The 24,841-nt window shown below is 46.6% G+C and overlaps 1 long non-coding RNA gene and 1 pseudogene across 1 annotated transcript; one reads left to right on the top strand and one right to left on the bottom strand.

Moving 5' to 3' along the window:
• Positions 1 to 1,797: 1,797 nt before the first annotated feature.
• LOC129474772 (uncharacterized) lies at positions 1,798 to 5,576 on the bottom strand. The gene is made up of 3 exons (XR_008654630.2): positions 5,074 to 5,576; positions 4,355 to 4,553; positions 1,798 to 2,399 (listed from the first exon to the last, which is right to left on the bottom strand). It is a non-coding gene; the product is annotated as an uncharacterized lncRNA (long non-coding RNA).
• A 7,684-nt stretch (positions 5,577 to 13,260) lies between these two features.
• Positions 13,261 to 13,350, top strand: LOC129474999 (uncharacterized; annotated as a pseudogene).
• Positions 13,351 to 24,841: the final 11,491 nt, after the last annotated feature.

The following is a 24,841-nucleotide window of genomic DNA, read 5'->3' as shown; positions in this document are numbered from 1 at the left end:
GGGAGTTTTTTGTAAGATCCTTTCTTGGCTCTCTGTGTTACTCGGGTTCAATAATAGGGACTGCCATTTACTGAGACAGGGTTGGAGCCAGGTACACTGGGAAGCACTTTATAAGCACCATCCCATTTCATCTTTACAGTCATCCTCAGATGTAGGAGGTGTTCTCCTCATTTTACAGATGAGGACACTGAGGTTCAGACAGAGAGACAGCCTGCTTGGCTCATGGATTGTAAGTGGCAAAACTGGGGTTTAAATTTGAATCTGACTGGAGAAACTTCACTCCCCACCTTATTACCTCCCCAGCCTCTCATGACATTCAAGTCCCTCTTCAACATCAGTCCCACCACTTCCCACTACATTGCTGAAATGCCAGTCAACCTAGATGAGTTGCTGGTTGCTTAAGGGTGACACAAATTATTTGCAATTCTTCACATCACAAGATGGAGTCCAGGTTTCCTCCTCTTGGACCTGGGCTGGCTTGTTGGAGTAATAGAGCGTGATGGGAGCAAGCTTCCTGGATTTCCAAGCCTTGGTCATAAAGAAGCTTTGTGGTGTCCTTTGGGGCCTCTTGAACATTCTCTCTGGGAACCCAAGCTTCTAGAAGAGACCATCATGCTAAGAGAGGCCACATATGGCCATTCCAGTTGACAGTCCTGCTGAGCCCAGGCTTCCACCATTCCTACCAAGACAGCAGTCATGTTAGTGAAGCTGTGTTGGGCCATCCAGCCGAGCTGCCCACTGAAAACCAGGCTTCGGTCAATGGCATGTGGGACAGAAGAGTTACCCAAGTAAGCCCAGCCCAAATTCCTGACCTACAGTACTGAGATATGTAATGAAATGGATATTATTTTAAGCCATTGTGTTTTAGGGGGAAATTGTCACACAGCAGTAGGTAACAGGAATGCTTGCTTCTACCTGCCCCAGCCCTCCAGCCTCTGCACCTTAGTCGCTTTCATCCTGACACTTGGAAAACCCTTTACCCAGATCCTAGACTGTCAAAATTCTGCTTTCCAAATGGGTCAAATCCAAAGGGACGGGCTGCATGCTGCAGTTCTTCTGTTTGCCCCTGCAGGTGCACTCTCCACCCTTCTGCATGCCGCTCTGCTGCTCTGTGTCCGGCAGCCATGCTGCTGTGAGTGACACCAATGGGCTCTCCTGCCCTCTGGCTCTGGTTGGGTTTTGTCAACAGGGAGCACCAGCAGGAGATCAGCAGGTAAGAGGAGAGAGGTCAGGATATTCATTCCCCCTTTCCCTCAGTGCACAGTCACCGGGCTGACTGTGTCTCTCTACCAAGGCCACAGCTTCTGACAGTCCTCCTGGCTCTCCTCTCCATACCCTCCCCTCTCCAGGTTCCCTCTTGCCGATTGATTGATTGATTGATTGATTGATTTTGAGACAGAGTCTCACTCTGTCTCCCAGGCTGGAGTGGTGGTGCAATCTCAGCTCACTGCAACCTCCACTTCCTGGGCTCAAGCAATCCTCATGCCTCAGCCTCTGGAGTAGCTGGGATTACAGGCACCCACCACTATGCCCGGCTAATTTTTGTATTTTTAGTAGAAACGGGGTTTTACCATGTTGGCCAGGCTGGTCTTGATCTCCTGACCTCAAATAATCCACCTGCCTTGGCCTCGCAAAGTGTTGGGTTACAGGCGTGAGCCACCGCGCCCAGCCTCCTGCCGTTTTCTTGAAAGGCAGTAGTTCCCTTTGTTACCAGAGTCCCACACCACCCTTTGTTGCTTTCCTTAAACTCTCCTCTCTAGGTTCAGGTTTTCCCAGAAGCAGAGCCTGAGACGAAGATTTGAATGCAAGTAGTTTATTTGGGAAGAGGAAACATGGGAGGGATGTGGGTGCAGAAACAAGACAGGAAAGGGGAAGAAGCTGACATGAGCAGGTCACCTCACTGAGCACCTGGCGCCCTATCCCTGGGCAGCACTCTGGGAGATAATGAATATGTCGCAGGCTTAACCCAGCTGAGGAGCGAGGAAGCTGGGGAATCTATCTGCCCCCTCCCCTCTGGCAATGCTTCCAGGACATTAACTTCCTGGCACTCTTAGTTTGTTCAACATAACTGGCTGAGTTTCTTGCATGGCTAGAAAATATTTGCAGCAATGAGAGAGAGACTGTGTTAGCAGTAAGTAGCTATTGCCATGTAGAGGTGATTTCGGGGGCATATGGGCAGCTACACCAGCCCACACCTTTGTAAATAACTCCCATATTAAACCCTCTTCAATTACTCAGTTTGAGTGTGGCACCTGGTTCCTGCCAGTACCCCTAGTGATACAGGCTGGTCTTGAGCTTCTTCATAGCAATACAGAGTGGACCAGTGACTACAGAAAGCTTGAGAGGGGCTGGAGAGAGACGCCTTCCCCAACATTCATTATCCACACAGCACGCCACTCCTGTGAGAAGACAACAGAGATTGTGTATGTTTGAGAACGTCTCTCTACCTCCCATGTAGCCCTCCTGAAAAATCTAGTTCAAGATCTATTTCAGGCCAGGCGCAGTGGCTCACGCCTGTCATCCCAGGACTTTGGGAGGCCGAGGCGGGCGGATCACCTGAGGTCAGGAGTTCGAGACCAGCCTGGCCAACATGGTGAAACCCCATCTGTACTAAAAATACAAAAATTAGCCGGGCATGGTGGCATGCACCCATAATCCCAGCTACTCGGGAGGCTGAGGCATGAGAATCCCTCTGGGCCACAGAGGGAGACTCTCTCTCAAATAAATAAATAAAAATCAAGATCAAAATGTATATGATCAGGAGCCTCAGCTCCACCACTTACAGCTCTGTGGCTTTGGGAAAGTTGTTTTGAGCCTTGATTTTCTTATCTGTGTAGTAGGGATAACATATACATACTAATTAATAGGATAAGCCATAGACACACCTCACTCATAGGAGGAGGAGAAGAGCATCCTCACACAATAGGAGAGGTGGGGATTGTGGCAATGAGAGAGCAAATGCCTCATCAAGATGCTGTTCTGCTGAAACATAAATCCAGTGTTGCCAGATCCTCCAATCATCCAAAAAAGCCGGAGACCCATCTTTTAATGTTTAAACTGTATTCAAATGTGTCCTAATGTTTAAAACTTTGTATAAGCCAAAGAAAACATCTGTGAGCCAGATTTTGTCCCACACAGCCAAGGTCCCTGCTGATTCTGATCTTCTAAGATCTCTGAATAAGAAAGAGGACAAGGGACAGGTTGCACTTTCACTCACATTTATCAGACAGGATTAGGATCAGTTGCACACAACAGAAAATCCCCGAATAATAATGGCTGAAAAAAGATGGAAGTTTATTTCTCTGTTGTGTAAAAAGGCCAGAGGCAGGCAATGCCACTGATGTGACAACTCAGTGAAGATGGCTCCTTCCATCCCTCTGCTCTGCCATCCCTAGCATCCAGCCCCCAACCTCATTGTGCAGTATGGCTGCTGGAGCACCAGCCTTCACATCTGCAGTCCAGAGAGCAGGGCTGAGGAAAGGAAGCAGCAGCTAGTGCTTCTCTTTTTTTTTTTTTTTTTTTTTGAGACGGAGTCTCACTGTTTCGCCCAGGCTGGACTGCAGTGGCGCCATCTCGGCTTACCGCAAGCTCCGCCTCCTGGGTTCACACCATTCTCCTGCCTCAGCCTCCCAAGTAGCTGGGACTACAGGCGCCTGCCACCACACCTGGCCACTTCTGTCTTTTAAAGATCTAGATACCTGGTTTTCCTCACAACAAATTCTGCTTATATAGTCACATGGCCACATCTAATTGCAAAGGAGACTAGGAAATGTCTTATACCTGTAAGGCAAGGTACCCAGCTTAAAAAAAGGAGATTCTGTTACTAAAGAAGAGGATAGTAGGCCCGGTGCAGTGGCTCATGCCTGTAATCCCAACACTTTAGGAGGTCGAGGTGGGCAGATCACAAGGTCAGGAGTTCGAGACCAGCCTGACCAACATGGTGAAACCCCCATCTCTATTAAAAATACAAAAATTAGCTGGGCACGGTGGTGCACACCTGTAATCCCAGCTAATTGGGAGGCTCAGGCAGGAGAATTGCTTGAACCTGGGAGGCAGAGGTTGCAGTGAGCCATGATCGTGCCACTGCATTCCAGCCTGGATGACAGAGCAAGACTCCGTCTTGGGGGAAAAAAAAAGAAGAAGAAGAGGATAGTAGATCTAGAAGGCTGCTCATTTCTGCCACATCAAATAGCCTGGTAGGTTAGGAGGGTGTATGGATAGGTGGAAAGAGTGTTACCAGGAAGCCAGATTCTGCTGTCCATATCATATGTCTTTAAGCCTCTTTCTGACCAGGAGAAGAAAATAAGAGAGCAAGATAGAAAGAGGCCTGAGTATAATCATAGTGACAACTTACCAAGGACTTGTTGTATGCCAGGGCCAGCAGTGAGTCTTGTGCCAACATTGTTTTAGTCCATTTTGTGCTGCTATAGCAGAATACCTGAAACTGGGTAATTTTTATGGAACAGAAATGTATTGGCTCATGGTTCTGGAGGCTGGGAAGTCCAATATCAAGGTGCTGGCATCATTCAAGGGCCTTCTTGCTGCATCATTCCCTGGTGGAAGACGAGAGAGTCTGAGATGGTAAGAGAGGGAGCAAGAGATTGATCTCACGGCCCCAAGCCTTTTTATACTCAGCATTAATCCATTCATGAGTGTGGAGCCCCCATGACCTAAACACCTCCCATGAGGCCCCACCTGCCAACACTGTTGCACTGGGGATTAAGTTTCTAACACACGCTTGCTGGGGAACACATTCAGACCACAGCAAACATCATCTCAGATTATTCTTTTCATCCAGCCTATCCAGTGGGTGGGCCTCGTGTTATTGTGGGGTGGGGTCACTTCTTGCATGTGCCAGCTGGGGTAGGAGACCTGGACATCCAATTGTCCCCCAGATTGATAACGAACCCACCCTTCTCTCTTCTGCCCTACCCAACACCACTTGGTCTTCAGAGATTTCTGGTCCCTCTAATCCCTGAGCCGCTCTGAGATTCTGCAATTTGCTTTGTCCTAAAGGCTCCCCGTGAGCAGCCAGGTTTCAACTTCCTGGGTTTCTTTTCAGTCCCCACTCACCATCTGCCTTCCAGCTTCTGGAATTTGGTTGATTCTTCTCATCTGCTATTTTCTTCCTCATACATTTTCTTTGTCCCAGTAGATAGATGTGCTTTTAAAAAAAAATCCCTGTGTCTTTTTCTTGGAATTTCAGAGAACAACGGAGAGAAATAAGTGTGTTCAACCTGCCATGTTTAAACAGCAGTCTCCAGCCTCAGTTCTTGACTGGGGGAATCCTCAGCCCTCAGGAGGATTGTATGGTATCCCCATCCTCCCCCTATTCCTTCCTCATCCCGCTCCAGGAGTCCATGGGAGCCCTCAGCACACAGGACTCTCTTCCCCATTTTCTGAGCCTGGGGCATAGTTCTGTCCTGCATCCATAGCCCATACCTGCTTCTCAAGAGCAGGGGCCTTGCTTTCTTCTCTCTACTTCAGCAGGTCTGGGCAGGCCTCAGGAAGATAGATGTGAGCTCATGGTGTGGGTCATTACTGAGAAGTCACTTTGGACTTTGAGGAGTTAAAATTCAAAGCTGGGGATGAGAGTCAGGCATTTCTAAATCAGAATATCAAGTGTATTACCACTGTATTTACAATGGAGGCCAGCATCAACACTCAAGGCAAAAGCCTGATAGAGTCACACTGGTCCTTGAAAACCTCTTAGAAAGATGCCAGGTGGAGACAGAGGCATTGTCCCTCACTGCATCTGATACAGCCAGCGTTTTCTCCGGGGCTTCTTCCCCATGTCTTGAGTAAATGCCTGCTGGAGATCCTGGTTTGGGTTGAGAAGCTGTGTTATGTAGACAAAGTGCATCTTCAGATCCTAAAATCTTCCTCAGTGGGTCATGAGTCTCATATTGCTCATAGGAAAAGAGGCCAAGAACTAGGGTGACCAACCATCCTGGTTTACCAGGTCTGAGGAGTTTATTGAAATACAGAGTTTTCAGTGCTAAAACCAAAACAGTCCCAGGGAAATTCCCAATGGTTGGTCACCCTACAGAACAACCGTAACAATGGGATTACCTCTCACACACCCTCCTGGGCATGTGCATATTATACAATTTGTCCATTTTCTGTTGCTATCATAGAACCCATGAGACTGGGTAATTTACAAAGAAAAGGGGTTTGTTTCTTACAGTTCTGGAGGCTGGGAAGTCCAAGACAGGGTGGCCGGATCTGGTCAGCTTCTGGTGAGGGCCTCGTGCTGTGTTGTAATGTGGCAGAAGGCATTGTAGGGTGAGAGGAAGCAAGAGAAAGCCGAGGAAGCCAAACTCACTCTTGTAATGAACTGCTCTCAATAACTCACCCACTCCTGTGAGAATTAACCCACTCCTATGAGAAAGGCATTAATCCCTCCTAATGACCTAATCCCCTCTTAAAGGCCCCACCTCCCAATACCATTACATTGGGGACCAAGTTTCTACATGCATTTTGGAGGAGACAAACCACATCCAAACCATAGCACACACACAACATAAAATGGTTATCTCCTGCTGTTTACCACACCCCTCAACCTCCACACCCATCTCACCAGTCTTTTTTTTTTTTTTTTTTATACAGATTCTTGCTGTTGTCGGCCTGGGCTGGAGTGCAATGACATGGATTCGGCTCACTGCAACCTCTGCCTCCCAGGTTCCAACAGTTCTGCCTCAGCCTCCCGAATAGCTGAGATTACAGGTGCCCGCCACCACGCCCACCTAATTTTTGTATTTTTAATAGAGATGGGGTTTCACCATGTTGGCTAGGGTGATCTCAAACTTCTGACCTCAGGTGATCCACCCACCTCAGCCTCCCAAAGTGCTGGGATTACAGGTGTGAGCCACCACGCCCAGCCTCACCAGCCCTTTTAAGGGAAATAGATGGTAGGATTGTTCGGAGAGTGGGCTCTGGAACTAGGCTCTGGAAGCTTCAGTTCCAGCATTCATTAGCTGTATGTGTTTGGGCAAGTCACTTCACCTCTCTCTGCTTCAGTTTCCTTATCTATAAAATTGGAAGAATAATAGTAAGTTCTACTCTGTCAGGTCATTGTAAGGATTGAATGAGTTAATATTATGGAGAGCAGTTAGAACAGTGCCTGTCATGGAGGAAGCTACACAGGTCACAACTCCTTAACTGAAACTCCAGTGTCTCAGGATCCTGATGCATTTTGGAATTTAGGGAGTTTTGGGGTTTTGAAAAGCACATGACTTATATAACATACTAGTGGGTAGTGGGATCTGGCTTAGCATCCCATAACGAAACACATTAATATTTCTGCAGAAAACAATATACGAGTATTCATATATCTGTTCAGGTTAGGTTTTGGCTACCCAATGAGTTTTGGTGTTACACTTAAATTATTTTGTTCAGAAACACTGGGATCTCTGAAGTGTGGATAAGGGCTTGTAGATCCGTGTAAGGGTTTGCTATTATTATTGTTGAATGTGCATCTGATATAACTGTCATGCAGTTGCTTCTTGAGGACAACTCTGAGCTTTTATGCCCAAGGCCCTCCTGGACTCTTGGAGTTTTCTAGCAGGGCCTTCCTGCACCAAGAGCTCTGAATAACCTTTGAAGGCTGACAGGACACTCTCTTCTTCTCTCTCTACCTAGGTCCTCAATTTAGTGATGTCTCCCCGTTCCTCTCAGTGTGGTAATAGAGGTTGGCAGGGGAGGGGTAGGTTGCAAATGCAATCTCCAGGAGCCTTCCCCAGCCTGACCCTCACCCCCTCAACCCCAGCTGGTCCCAGTGGGGGAGGGGCACAGGTTGTGTGGAAGTGATGAGTAAGCCCCTCTTCTGGCAAAGCTGTTGTGGGTTCAGGCAGTCGTCTGGCCTGCACAGGCAAGATAATGGAGTCATAGGAGGCTTATGGCCCCTCAGCCGCCCCTGGGCGTGCACAGATGTCTCTACGGCAGACCCTAGCACTTGCAGAAAAGCGTTGGTGCCGGGTGCAGTGGCTCATGCCTGTAACTCCAGCACTTTGGGAGGCCAAGGCGGGTGGATCACTTGAGGTCAAAAGTTTGAGACCAGCCTGGTTAACATGGCAAAACCCCGTCTCTACTAAAAATACAAAAATTAGCCAGATGTGGTGATGGGTACCTGTAATCCCAACTACTCAGGAGGCTGAAGCAGGAGAATCACTTGAATCAGAGAGGTGGAGGTCACAGTGAGCCGAGATCTCGCCACTGCACTCCAGCCTGGGCGACAGAGTGAGACTCTGTCTCAAAAAAAAGAAAAGTGTTGGAGGGGAACCAGAAAGCTCCCCCTTAATTCTCAGCCAGCATTTACTGAGCGTGACCCTGGACCTGGCCCCAGGCTAGGTGCTGGGGACACATGGTGAGGAAGACCTGGCCCCTCTGAGAGAAACCCACAGGCCAGGGGCAGCTGCCTTCTGACCTTGTGGGTATGGGGCTGGCCTTCACCCTGCCCATGGTGGCAGGTGCCCACCCATCCTTCAAAGCAAGAGGAGGGAGGAAGAAGTGCATGTATGTTCAAGAGTTACTTTATGAGGACAAATGGGTCCATCACCTTGGTTGACATCAGCAAAAGAAGCATCATCCAAAGCCTTGAGGTGACCCCAAAAGACTGGGGTGCAGGTTGAGGGGTTGAGACAGGCTCAGCCTGGACAGAGGAGGGGAAAGCTCCTGCAGCGGCCCCAGCTCGCAAAGATGAAGCTACCACTTGATGATGCTGTGTCCAGGGCCAGAGACCTTCCTCTCATCCACACTATCTGCAGTCCTCTCTGCTGCGTGGGGTGCTCAGTCATTAGACCCATTTTCCAGGTGAGACATCTCTGCCTCAGGGCTCAGAGGACCTCCTCCTGGCGTTCCAGATCAGTTTTCCAGGATGGAGGTTGGGAAATAGGCCATCAAGGGTTCTGGTAAGAAATGAGGTTTCTGGCCAGGCACAGTGGCTCATGCCTGTAATCCCAGTACTTTGGGAGGCCGAGGCAGGAGGATCACTTGAGGTCAGGAGTTCCAGACCAGCCTGGCCAACATGGTGAAATCCCATCTCTACTAAAAATACAAAAATTAGCCAGGAGTGGTGAAGTGTGCCTGTAGTTCCAGCTATTTGGGAGGCTGAGGCAGCAGAATCGCTTGAACCCGGAAGGCAGAGGTTGCAGTCAACTGAGATCGCACACTGCATTCTAGCCTGGGTGACAGAGAAAGACTCTGTCTCAAAAAAAGGAAAAAAAAAAAAAAGAAGGAAATGAGATTTCCCTGACCAAGCCTGGGAAGCTGGAGTTCATTCGTTCTTTCATTCATTCATTCTGGCTGATCCTGAGTTCTGGCAGTTCCTATCTGCATGACCCTGGCAGCTCACTTCAGCCCTCTGAGCCTAAGATTCTACTATGTACCAGGCACTCTTCAGTCTACTTGGGATACAGAAGGAACTAGATGGTCATGACCTCCAGCCTCACGACGCAGATAATGGGGTGGGGCTAGGGGCAACTAGCTTATTCTGGAGGCGTCCTGTAAAAAACAACGCTTAAGTGGAGGTGGACAAAATCTCCCCCATCACGCTGGGGAAAGGCAGAAAGGGATTTAGCAAACTTACTGTGAAAGTCACAGCTTAAGCCTTAGAGCCCCTCACACGCCAGGGGCCTTCCAGGGACCTGGGAGGGGCCGAATAATGCACACTCAGGATCTCATGCTTTAGTAGAATTTGCCAATGTAAGATGTTTTAACGGTAATTTATTAAGACTGCTGCCCGTCTCACTCCAACTTCCCTCTCTGTCATACTTCCCCTCCTTTTGGATATTGCCCCAGTGGTTCTGGCATTTTGGGGGATCTAGCTAAGGAGAAGTTGTCACGGAATGCTGACATTGATGAAAATAACAAAAGTCAAAATACACCACTACAAAAAGGATGTAATAGATAGCATCAATTCAAAACAATTTTAAGGTTAGTAATCAAGGAAACATAACAAGTCCGGAAATCTTACAGCTCCGATATGCAAGAAACTTGATAGAGGTTCTTCTAAATTTGACAACAATCCTAGAATTTTATGACCTTCCAGTAGTCCCCCCTTATCCTCGAGGGATAAATTTCAAGACCCTCAGTGGGTGCCTGAAACCATGGATAGTACGGAATCCTATTTAGACTATGTTTTTTTTTTTTTTTTTTTGATCCAATAGCCAAGACAACTACTAAGTTGACGAATGGGCAGGTAGTGAAGACGCTGGACAAAGGGACAATTCACACCCCTGGTGGGACAGGGTGGGGTAGAGTGGGGCGGCACCGAATTTCATCACGCTACTCAGAACAGCATGCAATGTAGAACTTAATGAATTGTTAGGGCCGGGCGCGGTGGCTCACGCTTGTAATCCCAGCACTTTGGGAGGCCGAGGCGGACGGATCACGAGGTCAGGAGATCGAGACCACGGTGAAACCCCGTCTCTACTAAAAATACAAAAAATTAGCCGGGCGTGGTGGCGGGCGCCTGTAGTCCCAGCTACTCGGAGAGGCTGAGGCAGGAGAATGGCGTGAACCCGGGAGGCGGAGCTTGCAGTGAGCCGAGATTGCGCCACTGCACTCCAGCCTGGGCGACAGAGCGAGACTCCGTCTCAAAAAAAAAAAAAAAAAAAAAAAACTTAATGAATTGTTGATTTCTGGAATTTTTCATTTAATATTGTCAGACTGTGGTTGACCATGGGCAACTGAAACCTCAGGAAGCAAAACCTTGCATAAGAAGGGGCTACTGTACCAGTAATAAGTTGTAAAGCTGAAAGAAACTTTAACTATCGACCATAAAAAATTTGGGGCCAGACACAGTGGCTCATGCCTGTAATCCCCACATTTTGGGAGGCCAAGGTGGGAGGGCGGCTTGAGGCCAGGAGTTCAAGACCAATCTGGGCAACATAGTGAGACTCCATCTCTACAAAATCTTAAAATATTAGTTGCATGTGGAGACACATGCCTGTAGTCCTGGTTACTTGGGAGGCTGAGATGGGGGGATCCTTTGAGCCCAAGAGTTTGAGGCTGCAGTGTACAAAGATCAGACAACTGCATGCCTGCCTGGGCAATGGAGCAAGACCCTGTCTTAAAAAAAAAAAAATGGGGGCCGGGCACAGTGGCTCACACCTGTAACCCCAGCACTTTGAGAGGCCAAGGTGAGCAGATCATTTGAGACCAGGAGTTTGAGACCAGCTTGGCCAACATGGTGAAACCCCGTCTCTACTAAAATTACAAAAATTCGCCAGGCATGCCTATAGTCCCAGCTACTCAGGAGGGTGAGGCAGGAGAATCGCTTGAACTCAGGAGGTGGAAGTTGCAGTGAGCCTAGATTGCACCACTACACTCCAGCCTGGGCGACAGAGCGAGACTGTCTCAAAAAAAAAAAAAAAAAAAAGAAAAGAAAAAGAATTGGTCAACTGTGCTAGAGAAAAGACTAAAGTATCTTCTTATTCTCTCTAAAGAAAATGACATTACAAAATCAATGTCACATGAAGAGGTTAATGTAAAAGTATACAACCACAGTGTAGGAATGGAATAATTGTAGATATGTATCATATTGATGTAAATATGAATGTAAGTGTAAATTTTAATTTATGTAATTATGAACAAAAATGTAATGCTATTATGTAAATAAATATATTTATGTTACATGTAACTTAACATGTTTAATAACATATTATGTTATGAACTGTTGCTGACTACGTGGCCACAACAGGGGAGGGAATCTTGGGACCCTTATTCAGAGAGACCAAGACCAAATAAAGGACCTGATAAGTCATTTCCTTCAACCTGTCACCAGTGCAGGAATCCTCTTCCTGATGACAGCTGTGCACTAAGCCTTGGCTCTGTACATTTCCTGGGATGAGGAATTAACCCCTTCTCCAAATCCTGTACTATCTTGGGTCAAAACTCTGGTTGTGGGAAGTTCTTTAGTCAAGCTGATCACTAGCTGTCGGTGGTTTCCCCTTGGGTCCTCATCTTCCCCAGCATCCCCAGAAATCATGGGCTACTGCCTCCCATTTTATTATAGCTCTGCAGTGCTACAATGCAGCTCTAGTATCTTGCCCTGGCCTGGGATAACGTGCCCTTCTTCAAAGTTTCCTTTTATGTCTTGACTTCCAAAGTCTTCCTCATCCATGATCTCAGAGATTGATCAGCCACCCATACATGTATGAGGATGACAATGATGATGATGATAAAGGGAACAGCTAGCCAGCACTGAGTGCTTACTATGTACTGGGCTCTGTGCCGGGTGCTGTATGAGCACCTGCTGTTGGTCTCATGCACACCTATTTATGTTGGTTTTGAGTAACTTGTGCAGGTATACTTTTGATTTAAAATTTTGGTTTCTATTTAGACTATGATAGGAATTTTTGTTTTGTTTAGCCTTCTCTCCTAAGCTTAATGAAACCACATATTCAGAAAGAAAGGACACATTTAATTAAAACATTTCAAAGACAAACAGCTTAAAAGAATGATTACCCTAGACCTCTAATAAACAAATATGCCCCTCCTACAAAACTCTTCTTAATGTAAATTTCAGAGAGGAAAAGCCAAAAACAAAAACAAAGTCCAGAATGTTTGTTAATTTACCTGGCTAAAACCTGATAAAAAGATTTTCTTAAGAGCTCTGTAGTTCAAAGTCAACTTAATTAAAAGCAGGTATTCAGACTATAATTTTTAAAACAGAGCCTTTCTGCTTCTTCTATTTTGGATCTTGTTCTGGGGAATTTTTTTTCAGGTGACTGAATCCCCTCTTTTAATTATATGGTGAGTCCCTCTCTCTGTTCACTTCCTTTCTTGTTGGTACGATTTTTTGTTCAAGGAAAAAAAAAAATGTAAAACTTAAACGGCTTTCTGGAAAGCTTAAATTTCTTCTCTGTGCTTTGAAATGTAAATTTCCTACCTTGTTGTCTAAAATTCAGTGAGGTACTCGCTTCGCAGCACATATACTAAAATTGGAATGAAGGCCGGGCGTGGTGGCTCACGCCTGTAATCCCAACACTTTGGGAGTCTGAGGTGGGTGGATCACCTGAGGTCAGGAGTTCGAGACCAGCCTGGCCAACATGGTGAAACCCCATCTATACTAAACATACAAAAATTAGCTGGGCATGGTGGCACATGCCTGTAATCCTGGCTAGTTGGGAAGCTGAGGCAGGGGAATTGCTTGAATCTGGGAGGTGGAGGTTACAGTGAGCCAAGATCGCACCACTGCACTCCAGCCTGGGTGACAGAGAGAGACTCTGTCTCAAAATAAATAAACAAACAAATAAATAAATAAAATGAAATTGGAATGATACAGAGATTAGTAGCATGGCACCTGTGCAAAGATGAAACGTAAATTCTGAAGCGTTCCATTAAAAAAATATGTTATTTAATAAAATTAATTAAGGCCAGGTGTGGCGGCTCACACCTGTAATCCCAACACTGGGAAGCTGAGGTCAAGAGTTTGAGAGCAACCTGGCCAACATGGTGAAACCCAGTCTCTACTGAAAATGCAAAAATTAGCTGGGCGTGGTGGTGCACGCCTGTAAGCCCAGCTACTTGGGAGGCTGAGGCAGGAGAATCGCTTGAATCCGGGAGGTGGGAGGCTGCAGTGAGCTGAGATTGTGCCACTGAACTCCAGCTTGGGCGACAGAGCAAGACTCTGTCTCAAAAACAAACAAACAAAAAAATGAAAAAAAAAATAAGTCACAAAGGGATCAAACATCATTTTGGCTACTCCTGCTTTGGCGATGGCCACAAAAGGGAAAAAGTTTTTCAAATTTTTTTGGTAACTATGCCTTTAGAGTTTTGCCAAGCTAAATTAAACTATGAATATTTATTGAAGATCTAGATCATTTCCAAATAAGATATAATGCTAAGACATTAATTACTACATGTAAGTTTAAGCTCATATACTTTTGGTTTCTTATTTCAGAGAAACAAAAGATATTTAGGGGCTGGGTGTGGTGGCTCATACCTGTAATCCCAGCACTTTGGAAAGCTGAGGTAAGAGGACTGCTTGAGGCCAGGAGTTTGAGACCAGTCTGGGCAACATAGTGAGACCTTGTCTCTACAAAATAAAAATTTTAAAGTTAGCCAGGAGTGGTGTTACATGCTTGCAGTCCTAACTAGTCGAGAGGCTGAGGCAGTAGGATCACTCAAGCCTAGGAGTTTGAGGCTGCAGTGAGCTATAATCACACCCCTATATTCCAGCTTGGGCAACAGAACAAGACCCTGTCTCAAAAAAAAAAAAAAAAAAAAAAGAGATCTTAAGATCCGCTAGTAAAAGTATCCTATTCCACATTGAAAAATTGTTCCATTAGAAAGCCTGTGTTTCCAAATATTATAAAATGTGTATTAACCAATTGTTAGTACATACTGACAAAATTACTTCTGGCTGGGTAGTGGTTCACACCTGTAATCCTAGCACTCTGGGAGGCTGAGGCGGGCAGATCACCTGAGGTTAGGAGTTCGAGACCAGCCTGGCCAACATGGTGAAACCCTGTCTCTACTAAAAATACAAAAAATTAGCCAGGCATGGTGGTGTGTGCCTGTAGTCCCAGCTACTTGGGAGGCTGAGGCAGAAGAATCACTTGAACCTGGGAGGTGGAGGTTGCAGTGAGCTGAGATCATGCGACTGCACTCCAGCCTGGGTGACAGAGTGAGACTCTGTCTAAAAAAAAAAAAAAATTACTTCTTAGATTTTCAGTATAAATTAAGATTACTAAGATTTAAAATTCTGACTAATATATGGTAACTAACACTGGAGACCAGAAGGAAGACAATTCTGTATTCAGAATATGTAAGGAAAGTAAGACATCTTTGTAGGAAGGAAGATTATAAGAAAGACATAAGTATGTGGTTTTTGTTAAAGAGAAAGTGGTTTTGCCTAGTTTAGAAGTTATTTAAAGGCTGTATGAAATTGGGATAAAAGAAGGAAAGAATAAAATAGATTAACTGAATAGATATAGAAAGTTGGGAAAAGAAAGAGGAATGGAAAAATTGTAAGAAGTTATAAAATGTTTATAGGAATATTATCTTGTGTGGTCAAAGCTGATTGAGATTAGATGATTTATAAGGTTTTATTAAAATTAGGCTTTATATTTATAATGCATTGATGCAAAAGTAGAATCATTTTCCTATTTTGAACTAGATATTCACATAGTTTTTATTTGTTCTTTTTTTTTTTCTTGAGATGGAGTCTCATTCTGTCACCTAGGCTGGAGTGCAGTGGTGTGATCTTGGCTCACTGTGACCTCCACCTCCTGGATTCAAGTGATTCTCCTGCCTCAGCCTCCTGAGTGGCTGGGATTATTGGCACGCGCCTCCATGCCAGGCTAATTTTTGTATTTTGAGTAGAGAAAAGGTTTTGCCATGTTAGCCAGGCTAGTCTCGAATTCCTGATCTCAGGGTGATCCACCTGCCTTGGCCTTCCAAAGTGCTGGGATTGCAAGCGGAAGCCACCGCACCCTGCCTCATATAGTATTAATAAGAGATAGTAGAAGATTTTTTTGTTTACCTTTTGAGTAAACTGCTGCTAAAAAAAAAAAAAAAAAGAGAGAAAAGAAACTGGGGAGAGGGAGAGACATTCTGTTGGTCTCAAGTTGTCTTTTTCAGGTCTTTTGTGTCAGGCCTCTGAGCCCAAGCTAAGCCATCATATCCCCTGTGACCTGCATGTATAATGGCCTGAAGCAACTGAAGATCCACAAAAGAAGTGAAAATAGCCTTAACTGATGACCTTCCACCATTGTGATTTGTTTCTGCCCCACCCTAACTGATCAATGTACTTCGTAATCTCCCCCTACTTAAGAAAGTTCTTTGTAATCTCCCCACCCTCAAGAAAGTTCTTTGTAATTCTCCTGACCCTTGAGAATGTACTTTGTGAGATCCACCCCCTGCCTGCAAAACATTGCTCCTAACTCCACCCCCTATCCCAAAACCTGTAAGAACTAATGATAATCCCACCACCCTTTGCTGACTCTCTTTTCGGACTCAGCCCGCCTGCACCCAGGTGAAATAAACAGCCTTGTTGCTCACACAAATCCTGTTTGGTGGTCTCTTCACATAGACGCGCATGACATTTGGTGCTGAAGACCCGGGTCAGAGGGACTCCTTCGGGAGAGCAGTCCCCTGTCCTCACCCTCACTCCGTGAAGAGATCCACCTATGACCTCGGGTCCTCAGATCAACCAGCCCAAGGAACATCTCACCAATTTCAAATCGGGTAAGTGGTCTTTTCACTCTCTTTTCCAGCCTCTCTTGCTACCCTTCAATCTCCTTCTCTTGCTACCCTTCAATCTCCCTGTCCTTCCAATTCCAGTTCTTTTTCCTCTCTAGTGGAGACAAATGAGACACATTTTATCTGTGGATCCAAAACTCCAGCGCCGGTCACGGACTCGGGAAGACAGTCTTCCCTTGGTGTTTAATCCCTGCAGGGACGCCTGCCTGATTATTCACCCACATTCCATTGGTGTCCAATCACTGCAGAGACGCCTGCCTTGGTCATTCACCCACATTCCCTTGGTGGCAAGTCAATTGCGGGGACCCCTGCTGTAGCTGCTCACCCACATTGCAGCCCAGGGCTGCTTCCCACCCCCTTCTCCGTATCTCTACCCTTCTCTTTAAACTTGCCTCCTTCACTATGGGCAAACTTCCACCCTCCATTCCTCCTTCTCCCTTAGCCTGTGTTCTCAAGAACTTAAAACCTCTTTAACTCTCACCTGACCTAAAATCTAAGCATCTTATTTTCTTCTGCAACACCGCTTGGCCCCAATACAAACTCGACAATGGTTCTAAATGGCCAGAAAATGGCACTTTTGATTTCTCCATCCTACGAGACCTAGATAATTTTTGTCAAAAAATGGGCAAATGATCTGAGGTGCCTTACGTCCAGGCATTTTTCACACTTTGTTCCCTCCCTAGTCTCTGTTCCCAATGTGACTCGTCCCAAATCCTCCTTCTTTCCCTCCCACCTGTCCCTTCAGTCGCAACCCCAAATGTCGCTGAGTCTTGTGAATCTTCCTTTTCTATGGAACCATCTGGCCTCTCACCTCCTCCCCAGACTGCTCCTCCTCAGGTCGCTCCCCGCCAGGCTGAATCAGGCTCCAACTCTTCTTCAGCCTCCGCTCCCCGACCCTATAACCCTTCTATTACCTCCCCTCCCCACACCCAGTCTGGTTTACGTTTCGTTCTGCGACTAGCTCTCCCCAACCTGCCCAACAATTTTCTCTTAGAGAGGTGGCTGGAGCTAAAGGCATAGTCAGGGTACATGTGCTTTTTTCTCTATCAGACCTTTCCCAAATCAGCCAGCATTTAGGCTCTTTCTCATCAGACCCCACTAAATATATACAAGAATTCCGATTTCTAACTCAGTCCTACAATTTAACCTGGAGTGACTCAAATATCATCCTAACTTCTACCCTCTCCCCAGATGAACGGGAAAGAGTTTTTTCTCTAGCCCAGTCTCATGCTGATAACCACCGGCTTCATGAACCTGACCTCCAGGAAGGCATTAGAGCAGTTCCCTGAGAGGACCCCCCAATGGAACTAACAGGCAAATTCCCCAGGTATAGCTAGGCAAGATTACGTGGTTTCCTGCCTAGTTGAAGGGCTTAAAAAGGCAGCTTACAAAGCTGTTAATTATGACAAACTTAAAGAAACTACCCAAGGTAAAGATGAAAACCCAGCCCAGTTCATGGCCTGCTTAGCAGCAACCCTTACACACTTTACCGCCCTAGACCCAGAGGGGCCAGAAGGCCGCCTTATTCTTAATATGCATTTTATCACCCAGTCAGCTCCTGACATTAGAAAAAAACTTTAAAAATTGGAATCCAGCCCTCAAACCCCACAACAAGAATTAATCAACCTCGCCTTCAAGGTGTACAATAATACAGAGGAGGTAGCTAGACAGCAACGCATTTCTGAGTTACAGCTACTTGCCTCCACGGTAAGACAACCCACAAGCACGTCTCCAGCATACAAGAACTTCAGAACATCCAAGCCACAGCTCCCAGGGGCTCCTTCAAAACATCCTCATGGACCTTGCTTCAAATGCCAAAAGCCTGGCCACTAGGCCGCAGAATGCCTGCGGCCCAGGATTCCTTCTAAGCTGTGCCCTGTCTGTGCGGGCCCCCACTGGAGGTCAGACTGTCCAACTCACATTGCCGCCACTCCTAAAGCCCCTGGAGCCCAAACCCAATGTTCCTTGGCCGACTCCTTCCCAGATCTCCTCAGCTTAGCAGCTGAAGACTGACGCAGCCCGATTGCCTCAGAAGCCTCCTGGACCATCACAGACACTGAGCTTTGGGTAACTCCTACAGTGGAGGGTAAGTACGTCCCCTGTTTAATTGATACGGGGGCTACCCACTCCACATTACCTTCTTTTCAAGGGCCTGTTTCCCTTACCCCCATAACTGTTGTGGGTATTGACGGCCAAGCTTCAAAACCCCTTAAAACTCCCCCACTCTGGTGCCAACTTGGACAATGTTCTTTTCTGCACTCTTTTTTAGTTATCCCCACCTGCCCAGCTCCCTTATTACACTGAGGCATTTTAACCAAATTATCTGCTTCCCTGATTATTCCTGGACTACAGCCACATCTCATTGCCACCCTTCCTCCCAACCCAAAGCCTCCTTTGCATCTTCCTCTCGTATCTCCTCACCTTAACCCACAAATATGGGACACCTCCACTCCCTCCTTGGCAACTGATCACATGCCCATTACCATCCCATTAAAACCTAATCACACTTACCCCACTCAATGCCAGCATCCCATCCCACAACAGGCTTTAAGGGGATTAAATCCTGTTATCACTCGCCTGCTATAGCATGGGCTTCTAAAACCTATAAACTCTCCTTACAATTCTCCCATTTTACCTATTCAAAAACCGGACAAGTCTTACAGGTTAGTTCAGGATCTGCATCTTATCAACCAAATTGTTTTGCCTATCTACCCTGTGGTGCCCAACCCATACACTCTTTTGTCCTCAATAGCTTCCTCCACAACTCACTATTCGTTCTTGATCTTAAAGATGCTTTTTTCACTATTCCCCTACACCCCTCGTCCCAGCCTCTCTTTGCTTTTACCTAGACTGACCCTGACACCCATCAGTCCCAGCAGCTTACCTGGGCTGTACTGCCGTAAGGCTTCAGAGACAGCCCTCATTACTTCAGCCAAGCTCTTTCTCCTGATTTACTTTCTTTCCACCCCTCTGCTTCTCACGTTATTCAATATATTGATGACCTTCTACTTTGCAGCCCCTCCTTTGAATCTTCTCAACAAGACACCCTCCTGCTCCTTCAACATTTATTCTCCAAGGGATATTTGGTATCCCCCTCCAAAGCTCAAATTTCTTCTCCATCCATTACCTACCTCGGCATAATTCTTCATAACAACATATGTGCTTTCCCTGCTGATCATGTTCAACTGATCGCTCAAACCCCAACCCCTTCTACAAAACAACAACTCCTTTCCTTCCTGGGCATGCTTGGATACTTTTGCCTTCGGATACCTGGTTTTGCCATCCTAACAACACCATTATATAAACTCACAAAAGGAAACCTAGCTGACCCCATAGATTCTAAATGCTTTCCCCACTCCTCTTTCTGTTCCTTGAAGACAGTTTTAGAGACTGCTCCCACACTAGCTCTCCCTGACTCATCTCAACTCTTTCCATTACATGCAGCTGAAGTGTAGGGCTGTGCAGTCGGAATTCTTACACAAGGACTGGGACTGCACCCTGTAGCCATTTTGTCCAGACAACTTGACTTTACTGTTTTAGGCTGGCCATCATGTCTCCGTGTGGTGGCCGCTGCCACCCTAATATACTTTCTGCTGCCCAGCTCCTTCAGCTGTACTCACTCTTTGTTGAGTCTCCCACAGTTACCATTGCTCCTGGCCCAGACTTCAGTCCAGCCTCCCACATTATTCCTGATACCACACCTGACCCCCATGACTGTATCTCTCTGATAACACCTGACATTCACTCTATTTCCCCATATTTCCTTCTTTCCTGTTCCTCACTCTGATCACACCTGGTTTATTGATGGCAGTTCCACTAGGCCTAATCGCCACACACCAGCAAAGGCAGGCTATGCTATAGTATATTCCACATGTATCATTGAGGCTACCACTCTGCCCCCCTCCACTACCTCTCAGCAAGCCGAACTCATTGCCTTAACTCGAGCCCTCACTCTTGCAAAGGAACTACGCGTCAATATTTATATTGACTCTAAATATGCCTTCCATATGCTGCACCACCATGCTGTTATTTGGGCTGAAAGAGGTTTCCTCACTACACAAGGGTCCTCCATCATTATTGCCTCTTTAATAAAAACTCTGCTCAAGGCCGCTTTGCTTCCAAAGGAAGCTGGAGTCATACACTGCAAGGGCCACCAAAAAGCATCAGATCCCATCGTTCAGGGCAATGCTTATGTTGATAAGGTAGGTAAAGAAGCAGCTAGCATTCCAACTTCTGTCCCTCACGGCCAGTTTTTCTCCTCATGGATCACTCCCACCTACTCTCCTGCTGAAACCTCCACCTATCAATCTCTTCCCACACAAGGCAAATGGTTCTCAGACCAAGGAAAATATCTCCTTCCAGCCTCACAGGCCCATTCTATTCTGTTGTCATTTCACAACCTTTTCCATGTAGGTTACAAGCTGCTAGCCCAACTCTTAGAACCTCTCATTTCCTTTCCATCATGGAAATCTATCCTAAAGGAAATCACTTCTCAGTGTTCCATCTGCTATTCTACTACTCCTCAGGGATTGTTCAGGCCCCCTCCATTCCCTACACATCAAGCTCGGGGATTTGCCCCACCCAGGACTGGCAAATTGACTTTACTCACATGCCCCGAGTCAGGAAACTAAAATACCTCCTGGTCCGTGTAGACACTTTCACTGGATGGGTAGAGGCCTTTCCCACAGGATCTGAGAAGGCCATCGTGGTAATTTCTTCCCTTCTGTCAGACATAATTCCTCAGTTTGGCCTTCCCACCTCTATACAGTCCGATAACGGACTGGCCTTTATTAGTCAAATCACCCAAGCAGTTTCTCAGGCTCTTGGTATTCAGTAGAATCTTCATACCCCTTACCGTCCTCAATCGTCAGGAAAGGTAGAATGGACTAATGGTCTTTTACAAACACACCTCACCAAGCTCAGCCTCCAACTTAAAAAGGAGGACTCTGTCAAGGATACAGCCCCAAAACTCAACAACCAAGCAAGTAATTACGCTGAACCACCTTGGGGACTCTGTAATTGGATGTCCTGGGTCCTCCCATTTCTTAGTCCTTTAATACCTACTTTTCTCCTTCTTTTATTCGGACCTCGTGTCTTTCATTTAGTTTCTCAATTCATACAAAACCTCATCCAGGCCATCACCAATAATTCTGTACGACAAATGCTCCTTCTAACAACCCCACAATATCACCCCTTACCCCAAAATCTTTCCTCAGTTGAATCTCTCCCACTGTAGGTTCCCATGCTGCCCCAATCACACTTGAAGCAGCCCTGAGAAACATTGCCCATTATCTCTCCATACCAGCCCCAAAATTTTTCGCCGCTCTAGCACTTCACCACTATTTTGTTTTGCTTTTCTTATTAATATAAGAAGACAGGAATGTCAGGCCTCTGAGCCCAAGCTAAGCCATCATATCCCCAGTGACCTGCACGTATACATCCAGATGGCCTGAAGCAACTGAAGATCCACAAAAGTGAAAATAGCCTTAACTGAAGACATTCCACCATTGTGGTTTGTTTCTGCCCCACCCTAACTGATCAATGTATTTTGTAATCTCCCCACTCTTAAGAAGTTTCTTTGTAACCTCTCCCACCCTTAAGAAGGTTCTTTGTAATTCTCCCCACCCTTGAGAATGTACTTTATGAGATCCACCCCCTGCCTGCAAAATATTGCTCCTAACTCCACCGCCTATCCCAAAACCTGTAAGAACTAATGATAATCCCACCACCCTTTGCTGACTCTCTTTTCGGACTCAGCCCGCCTGCACCCAGGTGAAATAAACAGCCTTGCTGCTCACACAAAGCCTGTTTGGTGGTCTCTTCACATGGACGCGTGTGACATTTTGATTGTTTGGAAAATTGAGTCTCCTCTCTATGAAAGAGTAAAGGTTTGCTTTTTGAAATATTTGAATCATCACTTTGGCTAGATGAATGACTACAATTTTAAACTCACTTGGCCAACACACTGAGATTGGCAGAGTACAAAGATGGCAAGAGCCTGGGTCCATGGTGACACCGTTAGGGAAACAGGAGCATAACAGCGTCATGGTGACACCATTTTAAAATCATCTGTGGCTGGGCACAGTGGCTCACGTCTGTAATCCCAGCACTTCGGGAGGCAGAGGCAGGCGGATCACCTGAGGTCAGGAGTTCAAAGCCAGCCTGGCCAACATGGAGAAACCCCGTCTCTATTAAAAGTACAACAATTAGTTGGGCGTGATGGTGGACACCTGTAATCCCAGATACTTGGGAGGCTGAGGTGGGAGAATCACTTGAACCCAGGAGGCAGAGGTTGCAGTGAGCCAAGATGGTGCCACTACTCTCCAGCCTGCACAACAGAAAGGACTCCGTCTCCAAAAACAACAACAACAACAAAAAGTATTTATTTATTTTTCATTTATTCCAGGCAGAAGAAACAGCAAATGCATAGGTCCTGAGGCAGGCATGCATTTGGCAGGTTGGAGAACCATCTAGAAGGCCTATGTGGCTGGAACAGAATGAAGGAGAAAAAACATAGAAGATGAGTTGGGGCGTGGGCACTGGCCAGACCACGCAAGGCCTTGGAGAACATGAAGAGGAGTCTGGCTTTTGCTCCAGTTGCCTCAGAAGTCACTGGGAGAGGCCTCCTCCGAGATAAGATACTAAGAAAGCAGTGTCAGGCCAGTTAGACAGGTCTGGACTTGTCTTCTGGAGTCAAATGCAGGCGGCAGACTGTTAAATGGCCAGTCACGGAGAGGGTGATGGGGGCCATGATGGGTGATCCACAGGGCCGTGAGAGCACACAGAAGGGACCCTGCCCCATCCTGAGGGCCCAAGGGTCCTTCTCAGGGGAAGAGAGAGCTCAGGGGAGACCTGAAGGCTGCAGCAGAGTTAGCCAGCTTGAAAGAGAATGACAAGGGATGGGATGGGAAGTGGATTCCAGGCAGAGGAAGCAGCAGTTGCAAAGGCCTGAGAAGAGCAAGCCTAGAGCATCTGGGGGACCAGAAGAGGGTTAATGTGGCTGGATTGTAGATGCAAGCAGGGGTTGGCCTGGGTGGCAGGCGGCAGCGGCTAGCAGGGGTCTGCTTTTCTCACTTGACATATTGTGAACATTTTTCTATGTCAGTAACGATCCTTCTGCTATAGGATTTTTAAGGGCTGCGCATTACGTTGTAGAATAACCAGTCCTCCAGTGTCGGACATTTAGGTTCTTTCTAGTTTTTCCCTCTTAGAAACAATGCTATGCTGAATATCTTTGTCTGTCCATCTTTGTGCACATGTATTATTATTTGTGTGCGGTAAAGTTGGGAAGTCTCGGAGGCTACTTGGTGGACAGGATTGAGAGCTGCTTGGGAGAGGCCTGAGTCAGATCTGTTTGCCAGATCAGCCCCTCCACTGGGTTTCTACTGGAGGGACCATACACAGGGAGATGCAGGGAGAAGGCCTGAGGGAGAGATAGAGAGCCCTGATCGTGAGCTCTGGCTGCCCAGGCCAGATAATGGCAGGGGAGAGAGGAGGCCCCGATCCTGGGCCGCTGTCTGTCCTGTCGGCCTGGTGCGTTAGCTCCTGGTGCCTTAGCTCCTGGTGCCTTCTAAGGAGGCAACAAAAGTACTTCAAATTGAGCATGAGCTTGGGTTCAAATCACACCTCTACCGCTAAAAAACTAAGTGCCATTGGGCCAGTTACTTAATCATTCTGAATCTCAGCGTCCTCATCTGTAAAATGGGGAAAATAAGCCAATAGGGTTATTGTGAAAGATACATGCGATTAATGAGTCTTGGTGATAGTCCCTGCTCCCAGTGAATGACGGCGTGTACTTTTATTGTCATCTTGGGTCTCCATCCTTTTTTAAAAAATACATTATTATAACAGCTTGATTGAGATAAAATTCACATGCCATACACTTCACCCATTTAAAGTGTACAATTCAGGCGGGGCACGGTGGCTCATGCCTGTAATCCTAGCACTTTGGGAGGCCGAGGTGGGCGGATCACTTGAGGTCAGGAGTTTGAGACCAGCCTGGCCAACATGGTGAAACCCCATCTTTACAAAAAATACACAAATTAGCTGGGCATGGTGGTGGGCGACTGTAATCCCAGCTACTCGGGAGGCTGAGGCAGGAGGATCGCTTGAACCCAGGAGACGGAGGTTGCAGTGAGCCAAGGTCGTGCCACTACACTTCAGCCTAGGCAACAGAGCAAGAGTCTGTCTCAAAAACAACAACAACAAATAAAGTGTACAATTCAATTCAATAGTTTTTAATATATTTGTCACAATCAATTTTGGCACCTTTTCATTATCCCCCACAAAAACCCTGTACCTATCAGCAGTCAGTCCTGCAGCTGACCCCTCTCTGGCCCTAGGCAACTGCCAATTACTTTCTGTCTTTATGAATTTGCTTATTCTGGATGTTTCATGTAAAAGAAGTCATGCAACCTGAGGTCTTTTTTTTTTCTTTTGAGAACAGGGTCTCCCTCTCTTACCCAAGCTGGAGTGCAACAGTGCAATCACAGCTCACTGCAGCCTTGAACTCCGGGGCTCACATGACCCTCCCTGCTCAGCCTCCCAAGTAGCTGCGACCACAGTGCACCACCATGCCCAGCAAATTTTAAAAAAATTATTTGTAGAGATGGGTTCTCCCTATGTTGCCCAG

Source organism: Symphalangus syndactylus, chromosome 24, assembly GCF_028878055.3.
Source record: "Symphalangus syndactylus isolate Jambi chromosome 24, NHGRI_mSymSyn1-v2.1_pri, whole genome shotgun sequence".
Lineage (NCBI taxonomy): Eukaryota > Metazoa > Chordata > Mammalia > Primates > Hylobatidae > Symphalangus > Symphalangus syndactylus.
Note: the sequence above shows the minus strand (reverse complement) of the source record. Positions and strands in the feature narration are given on the sequence as shown.